General features: G+C 44.3%; 1 protein-coding gene across 6 annotated transcripts in view; it reads left to right on the top strand.

The window, feature by feature from the left end:
• The window catches only part of LOC139552850 (tripartite motif-containing protein 3-like), a 116,154-nt gene that overhangs the window by 30,621 nt on the left and 73,045 nt on the right, over positions 1-12,488 (top strand). The window contains exon 1 of one of the 6 annotated variants that reach the window (XM_071364944.1): positions 1,805-2,141. The exons of the other annotated variants lie outside the window; for them this stretch is intronic. The gene's annotated coding sequence lies outside the window, so the exon portion shown is untranslated. Of the gene's footprint in view, positions 1-1,804; positions 2,142-12,488 lie in introns of those variants that run through there. 6 annotated transcript variants of the gene reach the window in all.

Genomic DNA, 12,488 nt, shown 5'->3' with positions numbered 1-12,488 from the left:
GATGATAAGGATGTGTGTGTGGTCATCAAGTTGCACATATAACATAGTTAAAGCAGAGCATGACATCATGAAGTTGGCAGGACACGAGAAAGGAGCGGGAGAGGGGCCCTGGCTCCTCCTCTCTCTGACGCTACCGCGGTAACAGAGAGCGCAATAGACAGTGTCACATGTGCTGGATGTAGATCTAGGACAAGATAGATTAGACACATGGGCTGATCTAGTCTAACGATGCTGTGATGCTGCTCCAGTGCCTTTATTGTCACGTTGAAGTCTTATTCACTGGAGCAAACACTACACGCTTAGACTACACGCTTAGACTCAAATGTTTAGACTACATGCTTAGACTACACGCTTAGACTACACGCTTAGACTCAAATGCTTAGACTACACGCTTAGACTACACACTTAGACTACGCGCTTAGACTACACGCTTAGACTACACGCTTAGACTACACGCTTAGACTCACATGCTTAGACTACATGCTTAGACTACACGCTTAGACTAACACGATGAGACTCACGCGCTTAGACGCACACGCTTAGACTACACGCTTAGACTACACGCTTAGACTCACATGCTTAGACTCACACACTTAGACTCACACGCTTAGACTACACGCTTAGACTACACGCTTAGACTCACACGCTTAGACTATACGCTTAGACTACACGCTTAGACTCACAAGCTTAGACTCACACGCTTAGACTACACGCTTAGACTCACACGCTTAGACTCACATGCTTAGACTCACACGCTTAGACTCACACGCTTAGACTCACACGCTTAGACTCACACGCTTAGACTACACGCTTAGACTCACACGCTTAGACTCACACGCTTAGACTCACACGCTTAGACTCACACGCTTAGACTCACACGCTTAGACTCACACGCTTAGACTCACACGCTTAGAATACACGCTTAGACTCACACGCTTAGACTCACACGCTTAGACTCACACGCTTAGACTCACACGCTTAGAATACACGCTTAGACTACACGCTTAGACTCACACGCTTAGAATACACGCTTAGACTCACACGCTTAGACTCACACGCTTAGACTCACACGCTTAGACTCACACGCTTAGACTACACGCTTAGACTCACACGCTTAGACTCACACGCTTTGACTCACACGCTTAGACTACACGCTTAGACTACACGCTTAGACGCACACGCTTAGACTACATCATTAGACTACATACGTAGGTCCTTATATGAATATACATGTACATACACACGGATGTGCATGCACACACAACCACACACACACACATACACACTCAAGCAATTCCTTTCACTTCTGCATGCACACATACGTGTGCACAAACTTACACAGAAACTGTCATCAAACATAATAGGATAAACGATCCTGCCGACCCTCCTCCCTCACGGCTGGTGGGGACAGGGACTATATTCTCTTAAATGATCCTGCCGACCCTCCTCCCTCACGGCTGGTGGGGACAGGGACTATATTCTCTTAAATGATCCTGCCGACCCTCCTCCCTCACGGCTGGTGGGGACAGGGACTATATTCTCTTAAATGACCCTGCCGACCCTCCTCCCTCACGGCTGGTGGGGACAGGGACTATACTTCGCTGTTTCTCTATCAACTGTTGAAAAATAACAAAACGACTCCTCACCTCTGTTTCGGTAAAAACCTGGAGGGAAGGGTCTGGAGAAATGTAATCACTGTCAAATTCATAGACAGATCTATGGATGCTAAACCTAGTCATCCATCAGATGAGCATGTGTTAAGAAGATTAAGTGTTTGTTTACAATTACTTTGTTTATGTAAAATGTAAACTTTGTTTACAAACATTGGGTTCTGATGGGGTTACGGCAGTTTAACGAAGCTCATGAAGTTATTCAGTCAAGAATCCATGGGTACATGTCATTCATTATATACCTAAAGAAATGCCAGAGTCCGTTTGGTATATTACAACAACAATGAAGTTACTGCTAAAAACACAACACAGTTATTTCCCCTGTGACGTCATCGGACCAGCGATAGAACAGCACGTGTTGTTACCGTGGTGACTGACGCTCCTCAGCACGGCTACTACAACAACAACGACAACGGTGGTGAGGCTCGGCCAGTGGCGCTGATTTCCCCCTACTGTGGCTTCCGTCTTCAAGTAAGAACGTTTTAAACTTCTTCTACAAAAATACTTTTAAAAAGCTGAAGCAAGTCACACAATTTTTCTTCATGAAAGATTTACCATATCCCAGAGATACACAGCCTGGCAAAACGGGATTGTCAAGGAAAGACAGAGAAGTTTGTTTGATGTTCCATGCAAGCCTGAGCGTGTCCTTGTTAGTACATATGCCTACATGTCTGTAAGGGTGTGCAGTTAATGTGACACATTCCTCATAATATTAGCTGACATTTTTTTAACCTTTTTATTTAACTAAGCAAGTCAGTTAAGAACAAATACTTATTTACAATGACAGCCTACCGGAGAACAGTGGGTTAACTGCCCTGTTCAGGGGCAGAACGACCAATTTTTACCTTGTCCGCTCAGGGATTCGATCCAGCAACCTTTCGGTTACTGGCCCAACGCTCTAACCACTAGGCTACTTGCCGCCCCACTGTCGATGTGTTGTATGTGTTAAAATGATATAGAATATACAGTACCAGTCTAAAGTTCGGACACACCTACTCATTCAAGGGTTTTTCTTTATTTTTCTCTTTTTTTCTACATTGTAGAATAATAGTGAAGACATCAAAACTATGAAATAACACATATGGAATCATGTAGTAACCAAAAAAGTGTTCAGAGGAGACTGTGTGAATCAGGCCTTCATGGTCGAATTGCTGCAAAGAAACCACTACTAAAGGACACCAATAAAAAGAAGAGACTTGCTTGGGCCAAGAAACATGAGCAATGGACATTAGACCGGTGTAAATCTGTCCTTTGGTCTGATGAGTCCAAATTTGAGATTTTTGGTTCCAACCGCAATGTCTTTGTGAGACGCAGAGTAGGTGAACGGATGATCTTCGCTTCCCACCGTGAAGCATGGAGGAGGAGGAGGTATGATGGTGTGGGGTTGCTTTGCTGGTGACACTGTCTGTGATTTATTTACAATTCAAGTCACACTTCTACAGCGATACGCCATCCCATCTGATTTGCGCTTAATGGGACTATCATTTGTTTTTCAACATAACAATGACCCAACACACCTCCAGGCTGTGTAAGAGCTATTTGACCAAGAAGGAGAATGATGGAGTGCTGCATCAGATGACCTGGCCTCCACAATCACCCGACCTGAACCCAATTGAGATAGTTTGGGATGAGTTGGATCACAGAGTTAAGGAAAAGCAGCCAACAACAAGCATATGAGGGAACTCCTTCAAGACTGTTGGAAAAGCATTGCAGGTGAAGCTGGTTGAGAGAATGCCAAGAGTGTGCAAAGCTATCATCAAGGCAAAGGGTGGCTACTTTGAAAAATCTCAAATATATTTTGATTTGTTTAGCACAGTTTTGATGTCTTCACTATTATTTTTACGATGTAGAAAAGAGTCAAAATAAATAAAAACCCTTGAATGAGTAGGTGTGTCCAAACTTTTGACTGGTACTGTATATTCTATGTGATATCTGCATTATGTACATTCAAGTTATATTGATCATTACTTAGTTGTTATGCTAGGTAGTTTTGTGTCACCCTGAGGACATTGTCATAGCTTCTTATATACTTTGAAAATGTCTTATGCAGATTCTCCACGGGATTCAGAGTTCTAATCTATTTTGGGAACTTTAACTTGAGCGGATGATTAGTGGGGAAAATTAACTGAAGTGATTTCTGCTCTGTGTGTCCATTCCTGTCCTCTCATCACGAGTTACAGATTAATTTACTGTTGAGAGATCAGAGAGAGTGAGAGAGAGAGAGGGGAGATGGAGAGAAAGATAGAGAGTTGAGAGCGAGGGGGAGGAGAGGAGAGAGATTGTGAGGTAGAAAGAGAGGGAGGTAGATAGAGAGTGGGAGAGGGAGGGGGAGGAGATAGATAGGGAGGTCGAAAGAGAAAGAGGGAGAGAGATGGAGGTAGAAAGAGAGAGAGGGAGGGAGGTAGAGAGAGAGAGAGAGGGAAGTGGAGAGGGAGGGGGGAGGAGAGGAGATAGATAGGGAGGTAGAAAGAGAAAGAGGGAGGGAGATGGAGGGGGAGGGAGGTAGAGAGCGAGAGAGGGAAGTAGAGAGTTGAGAGGTAGGGGGGAGGAGAGGAGAAAGATAGTGAGGTAGAAAGAGACACAAAACGCCAAAGACAGTCCTTAACTGATTCTGTGTGTATTGGACATTAGTTCCTGGTCGATCCTGGTTGGTGTAGCCTATTAGACCAAAGACAGTCCTTAACTGATTCTGTGTGTATTGGACAGTAGATCCTGGTCGATCCTGGTTGGTGTAGCCTATTAGACCAAAGACAGTCCTTAACTGATTCTGCGTGTATTGGACAGTAGCTCCTGGTTGATCCTGGTTGGTGTAGCCTATTAGACCAAAGACAGTCCTTAACTGATTCTGCGTGTATTGGACATTAGTTCCTGGTCGATCCTGGTTGGTGTAGCCTATTAGACCAAAGACAGTCCTTAACTGATTCTGTGTGTATTGGACAGTAGATCCTGGTCGATCCTGGTTGGTGTAGCCTATTAGACCAAAGACAGTCCTTAACTGATTCTGTGTGTATTGGACAGTAGATCCTGGTCGATCCTGGTTGGTGTAGCCTATTAGACCAAATACAGTCCTTAACTGATTCTGTGTGTATTGGACAGTAGATCCTGGTCGATCCTGGTTGGTGTAGCCTATTAAACCAAAGACAGTCCTTAACTGATTCTGTGTGTATTGGACAGTAGATCCTGGTCGATCCTGGTTGGTGTAGCCTATTAGACCAAAGACAGTCCTTAACTGATTCTGCGTGTATTGGACAGTAGCTCCTGGTTGATCCTGGTTGGTGTAGCCTATTAGACCAAAGACAGTCCTTAACTGATTCTGCGTGTATTGGACATTAGTTCCTGGTCGATCCTGGTTGGTGTAGCCTATTAGACCAAAGACAGTCCTTAACTGATTCTGTGTGTATTGGACAGTAGATCCTGGTCGATCCTGGTTGGTGTAGCCTATTAGACCAAAGACAGTCCTTAACTGATTCTGTGTGTATTGGACAGTAGATCCTGGTCGATCCTGGTTGGTGTAGCCTATTAGACCAAATACAGTCCTTAACTGATTCTGTGTGTATTGGACAGTAGATCCTGGTCGATCCTGGTTGGTGTAGCCTATTAGACAAACACCTATTCAGTCTTTCCCTATAAAAAAGGAAGCAGATTGAGTCATCCAGTCGGGTCCTCTCTGAAACCAGGACATGTGAATTATTTATCATCCAAACCGGAAAACACTCAAACACACATAGTATGCGTACCAAATGGCTCCCTATTCCCTATTTAGTGCACTACTTTTGACCAGGACCCTATAGGATGTCATTTGGAACACAGACATATTTACATTTACATTTACATTTAAGTCATTTAGCAGACGCTCTTATCCAGAGCGACTTACAAATTGGAAAGGTCATACATATTCATCCTGGTCCCCCCGTGGGGAATGAACCCACAACCCTGGCGTTGCAAGCGCCATGCTCTACCAACTGAGCCACACGGGACTAGTTTTAATTTATTTTCTATGTTTCGCAGAAACCTGTTTGGTTTGCCAGCATACTGTTTATGGTCTTTCTATGTATAATGGTACCAATGTGTGACATTATGATTTAACATTTCAAAATGATTGGACACAAAAAAATAATATGCAATTCCACATGTGTATATATTCAAATTAGCATTAATTTAATATCATTAATGTCTCCACCATCTCCTGGTTGTCCACATTCTACTGTAACCCCGTATCATTAATGTCTCCACCATCTCCTGGTTGTCCACATTCTACTGTAACCCCGTATCATTAATGTCTCCATCTCCTGGTTGTCCACATTCTACTGTAACCCCGTATCATTAATGTCTCCACCATCTCCTGGTTGTCCACATTCTACTGTAACCCCGTATCATTAATGTCTCCACCATCTCCTGGTTGTCCACATTCTACTGTAACCCTGTATCATTAATGTCTCCACCATCTCCTGGTTGTCCACATTCTACTGTAACCCCGTATCATTAATGTCTCCACCATCTCCTGGTTGTCCACATTCTACTGTAACCCCGTATCATTAATGTTACCAACATCTCCTGGTTGTCCACATTCTACTGTAACCCTGTATCATTAATGTCTCCACCATCTCCTGGTTGTCCACATTCTACTGTAACCCCGTATCATTAATGTCTCCACCATCTCCTAGTTGTCCACATTCTACTGTAACCCCGTATCATTAATGTCTCCATCTCCTGGTTGTCCACATTCTACTGTAACCCCGTATCATTAATGTCTCCATCTCCTGGTTGTCCACATTCTACTGTAACCCCGTATCATTAATGTCTCCACCATCTCCTGGTTGTCCACATTCTACTGTAACCCCGTATCATTAATGTCTCCACCATCTCCTGGTTGTCCACATTCTACTGTAACCCCGTATCATTAATGTCTCCACCATCTCCTGGTTGTCCACATTCTACTGTAACCCCGTATCATTAATGTCTCCACCATCTCCTGGTTGTCCACATTCTACTGTAACCCCGTATCATTAATGTCTCCACCATCTCCTGGTTGTCCACATTCTACTGTAACCCCGTATCATTAATGTCTCCACCATCTCCTGGTTGTCCACATTCTACTGTAACCCCGTATCATTAATGTCTCCACCATCTCCTGGTTGTCCACATTCTACTGTAACCCCGTATCATTAATGTCTACCATCTCCTGGTTGTCCACATTCTACTGTAACCCCGTATCATTAATGTCTCCACCATCTCCTGGTTGTCCACATTCTACTGTAACCCCGTATCATTAATGTCCCCACCATCTCCTGGTTGTCCACATTCTACTGTAACCCCGTATCATTAATGTCTCCACCATCTCCTGGTTGTCCACATTCTACTGTAACCCCGTATCATTAATGTCTCCACCATCTCCTGGTTGTCCACATTCTACTGTAACCCCGTATCATTAATGTCTCCACCATCTCCTGGTTGTCCACATTCTACTGTAACCCCGTATCATTAATGTCTCCACCATCTCCTGGTTGTCCACATTCTACTGTAACCCCGTATCATTAATGTCTCCACCATCTCCTGGTTGTCCACATTCTACTGTAACCCCGTATCATTAATGTCTCCACCATCTCCTGGTTGTCCACATTCTACTGTAACCCCGTATCATTAATGTCTCCAACATCTCCTGGTTGTCCACATTCTACTGTAACCCCGTATCATTAATGTCTCCATCTCCTGGTTGTCCACATTCTACTGTAACCCCGTATCATTAATGTCTCCACCATCTCCTGGTTGTCCACATTCTACTGTAACCCCGTATCATTAATGTCTCCACCATCTCCTGGTTGTCCACATTCTACTGTAACCCCGTATCATTAATGTCTCCACCATCTCCTGGTTGTCCACATTCTACTGTAACCCCGTATCATTAATGTCTCCACCATCTCCTGGTTGTCCACATTCTACTGTAACCCCGTATCATTAATGTCTCCACCATCTCCTGGTTGTCCACATTCTACTGTAACCCCGTATCATTAATGTCTCCACCATCTCCTGGTTGTCCACATTCTACTGTAACCCTGTATCATTAATGTCTCCACCATCTCCTGGTTGTCCACATTCTACTGTAACCCCTTATCATTAATGTCTCCATCTCCTGGTTGTCCACATTCTACTGTAACCCCGTATCATTAATGTCTCCACCATCTCCTGGTTGTCCACATTCTACTGTAACCCCGTATCATTAATGTCTCCAACATCTCCTGGTTGTCCACATTCTACTGTAACCCCGTATCATTAATGTCTCCAACATCTCCTGGTTGTCCACATTCTACTGTAACCCCGTATCATTAATGTCTCCAACATCTCCTGGTTGTCCACATTCTACTGTAACCCCGTATCATTAATGTCTCCACCATCTCCTGGTTGTCCACATTCTACTGTAACCCCGTATCATTAATGTCTCCAACATCTCCTGGTTGTTCACATTCTACTGTAACCCCGTATCATTAATGTCTCCATCTCCTGGTTGTCCACATTCTACTGTAACCCCGTATCATTAATGTCTCCATCTCCTGGTTGTCCACATTCTACTGTAACCCCGTATCATTAATGTCTCCACCATCTCCTGGTTGTCCACATTCTACTGTAACCCCGTATCATTAATGTCTCCACCATCTCCTGGTTGTCCACATTCTACTGTAACCCCGTATCATTAATGTCTCCACCATCTCCTGGTTGTCCACATTCTACTGTAACCCCGTATCATTAATGTCCCCAACATCTCCTGGTTGTCCACATTCTACTGTAACCCCGTATCATTAATGTCTCCACCATCTCCTGGTTGTCCACATTCTACTGTAACCCCGTATCATTAATGTCTCCACCATCTCCTGGTTGTCCACATTCTACTGTAACCCCGTATCATTAATGTCTCCAACATCTCCTGGTTGTCCACATTCTACTGTAACCCCGTATCATTAATGTCTCCACCATCTCCTGGTTGTCCACATTCTACTGTAACCCCGTATCATTAATGTCTCCACCATCTCCTGGTTGTCCACATTCTACTGTAACCCCGTATCATTAATGTTACCATCTCCTGGTTGTCCACATTCTACTGTAACCCCGTATCATTAATGTTACCATCTCCTGGTTGTCCACATTCTACTGTAACCCCGTATCATTAATGTCTCCACCATCTCCTGGTTGTCCACATTCTACTGTAACCCCGTATCATTAATGTTACCATCTCCTGGTTGTCCACATTCTACTGTAACCCCGTATCATTAATGTTACCATCTCCTGGTTGTCCACATTCTACTGTAACCCCGTATCATTAATGTTACCATCTCCTGGTTGTCCACATTCTACTGTAACCCCGTATCATTAATGTCTCCACCATCTCCTGGTTGTCCACATTCTACTGTAACCCCGTATCATTAATGTCTCCACCATCTCCTGGTTGTCCACATTCTACTGTAACCCTGTATCATTAATGTCTCCACCATCTCCTGGTTGTCCACATTCTACTGTAACCCCGTATCATTAATGTCTCCACCATCTCCTGGTTGTCCACATTCTACTGTAACCCCGTATCATTAATGTCTCCACCATCTCCTGGTTGTCCACATTCTACTGTAACCCCGTATCATTAATGTCTCCACCATCTCCTGGTTGTCCACATTCTACTGTAACCCCGTATCATTAATGTCTCCACCATCTCCTGGTTGTCCACATTCTACTGTAACCCCGTATCATTAATGTCTCCACCATCTCCTGGTTGTCCACATTCTACTGTAACCCTGTATCATTAATGTCTCCACCATCTCCTGGTTGTCCACATTCTACTGTAACCCCGTATCATTAATGTCTCCACCATCTCCTGGTTGTCCACATTCTACTGTAACCCCGTATCATTAATGTCTCCACCATCTCCTGGTTGTCCACATTCTACTGTAACCCCGTATCATTAATGTCTCCACCATCTCCTGGTTGTCCACATTCTACTGTAACCCCGTATCATTAATGTCTCCACCATCTCCTGGTTGTCCACATTCTACTGTAACCCCGTATCATTAATGTCTCCACCATCTCCTGGTTGTCCACATTCTACTGTAACCCCGTATCATTAATGTCTCCACCATCTCCTGGTTGTCCACATTCTACTGTAACCCCGTATCATTAATGTCTCCACCATCTCCTGGTTGTCCACATTCTACTGTAACCCCGTATCATTAATGTCTCCAACATCTCCTGGTTGTCCACATTCTACTGTAACCCCGTATCATTAATGTCTCCACCATCTCCTGGTTGTCCACATTCTACTGTAACCCCGTATCATTAATGTCTCCATCTCCTGGTTGTCCACATTCTACTGTAACCCCGTATCATTAATGTCCCCACCATCTCCTGGTTGTCCACATTCTACTGTAACCCCGTATCATTAATGTCCCCACCATCTCCTGGTTGTCCACATTCTACTGTAACCCCGTATCATTAATGTCCCCACCATCTCCTGGTTGTCCACATTCTACTGTAACCCCGTATCATTAATGTCCCCACCATCTCCTGGTTGTCCACATTCTACTGTAACCCCGTATCATTAATGTCTCCATCTCCTGGTTGTCCACATTCTACTGTAACCCCGTATCATTAATGTCTCCACCATCTCCTGGTTGTCCACATTCTACTGTAACCCCGTATCATTAATGTCTCCACCATCTCCTGGTTGTCCACATTCTACTGTAACCCCGTATCATTAATGTCCCCACCATCTCCTGGTTGTCCACATTCTACTGTAACCCCGTATCATTAATGTCCCCACCATCTCCTGGTTGTCCACATTCTACTGTAACCCCGTATCATTAATGTCTCCACCATCTCCTGGTTGTCCACATTCTACTGTAACCCCGTATCATTAATGTCTCCACCATCTCCTGGTTGTCCACATTCTACTGTAACCCCGTATCATTAATGTTACCATCTCCTGGTTGTCCACATTCTACTGTAACCCCGTATCATTAATGTTACCATCTCCTGGTTGTCCACATTCTACTGTAACCCCGTATCATTAATGTCTCCACCATCTCCTGGTTGTCCACATTCTACTGTAACCCCGTATCATTAATGTCCCCAACATCTCCTGGTTGTCCACATTCTACTGTAACCCCGTATCATTAATGTTACCATCTCCTGGTTGTCCACATTCTACTGTAACCCCGTATCATTAATGTCCCCAACATCTCCTGGTTGTCCACATTCTACTGTAACCCCGTATCATTAATGTCTCCACCATCTCCTGGTTGTCCACATTCTACTGTAACCCCGTATCATTAATGTCTCCACCATCTCCTGGTTGTCCACATTCTACTGTAACCCCGTATCATTAATGTCTCCAACATCTCCTGGTTGTTCACATTCTACTGTAACCCCGTATCATTAATGTCTCCACCATCTCCTGGTTGTCCACATTCTACTGTAACCCCGTATCATTAATGTCTCCATCTCCTGGTTGTCCACATTCTACTGTAACCCCGTATCATTAATGTCTCCACCATCTCCTGGTTGTCCACATTCTACTGTAACCCCGTATCATTAATGTCTCCATCTCCTGGTTGTCCACATTCTACTGTAACCCCGTATCATTAATGTCTCCACCATCTCCTGGTTGTCCACATTCTACTGTAACCCCGTATCATTAATGTCTCCATCTCCTGGTTGTCCACATTCTACTGTAACCCCGTATCATTAATGTCTCCACCATCTCCTGGTTGTCCACATTCTACTGTAACCCCGTATCATTAATGTCTCCATCTCCTGGTTGTCCACATTCTACTGTAACCCCGTATCATTAATGTCTCCACCATCTCCTGGTTGTCCACATTCTACTGTAACCCCGTATCATTAATGTCTCCATCTCCTGGTTGTTCACATTCTACTGTAACCCCGTATCATTAATGTCTCCACCATCTCCTGGTTGTCCACATTCTACTGTAACCCCGTATCATTAATGTCTCCACCATCTCCTGGTTGTCCACATTCTACTGTAACCCCGTATCATTAATGTCTCCATCTCCTGGTTGTCCACATTCTACTGTAACCCCGTATCATTAATGTCTCCATCTCCTGGTTGTCCACATTCTACTGTAACCCCGTATCATTAATGTCCCCACCATCTCCTGGTTGTCCACATTCTACTGTAACCCCGTATCATTAATGTCTCCATCTCCTGGTTGTCCACATTCTACTGTAACCCCGTATCATTAATGTCTCCACCATCTCCTGGTTGTCCACATTCTACTGTAACCCCGTATCATTAATGTCCCCACCATCTCCTGGTTGTCCACATTCTACTGTAACCCCGTATCATTAATGTCCCCAACATCTCCTGGTTGTCCACATTCTACTGTAACCCCGTATCATTAATGTCCCCACCATCTCCTGGTTGTCCACATTCTACTGTAACCCCGTATCATTAATGTTACCAACATCTCCTGGTTGTCCACATTCTACTGTAACCCCGTATCATTAATGTCTCCACCATCTCCTGGTTGTCCACATTCTACTGTAACCCCGTATCATTAATGTCTCCACCATCTCCTAGTTGTCCACATTCTACTGTAACCCCGTATCATTAATGTCTCCACCATCTCCTGGTTGTCCACATTCTACTGTAACCCCGTATCATTAATGTCTCCACCATCTCCTGGTTGTCCACATTCTACTGTAACCCCGTATCATTAATGTCTCCACCATCTCCTGGTTGTCCACATTCTACTGTAACCCCGTATCATTAATGTCTCCATCTCCTGGTTGTCCACATTCTACTGTAACCCCGTATCA

Source organism: Salvelinus alpinus, chromosome 24, assembly GCF_045679555.1.
Source record: "Salvelinus alpinus chromosome 24, SLU_Salpinus.1, whole genome shotgun sequence".
NCBI classification, from domain to species: Eukaryota; Metazoa; Chordata; class Actinopteri; order Salmoniformes; family Salmonidae; genus Salvelinus; species Salvelinus alpinus.
This window is presented reverse-complemented; position numbering and strand designations above follow the sequence as displayed.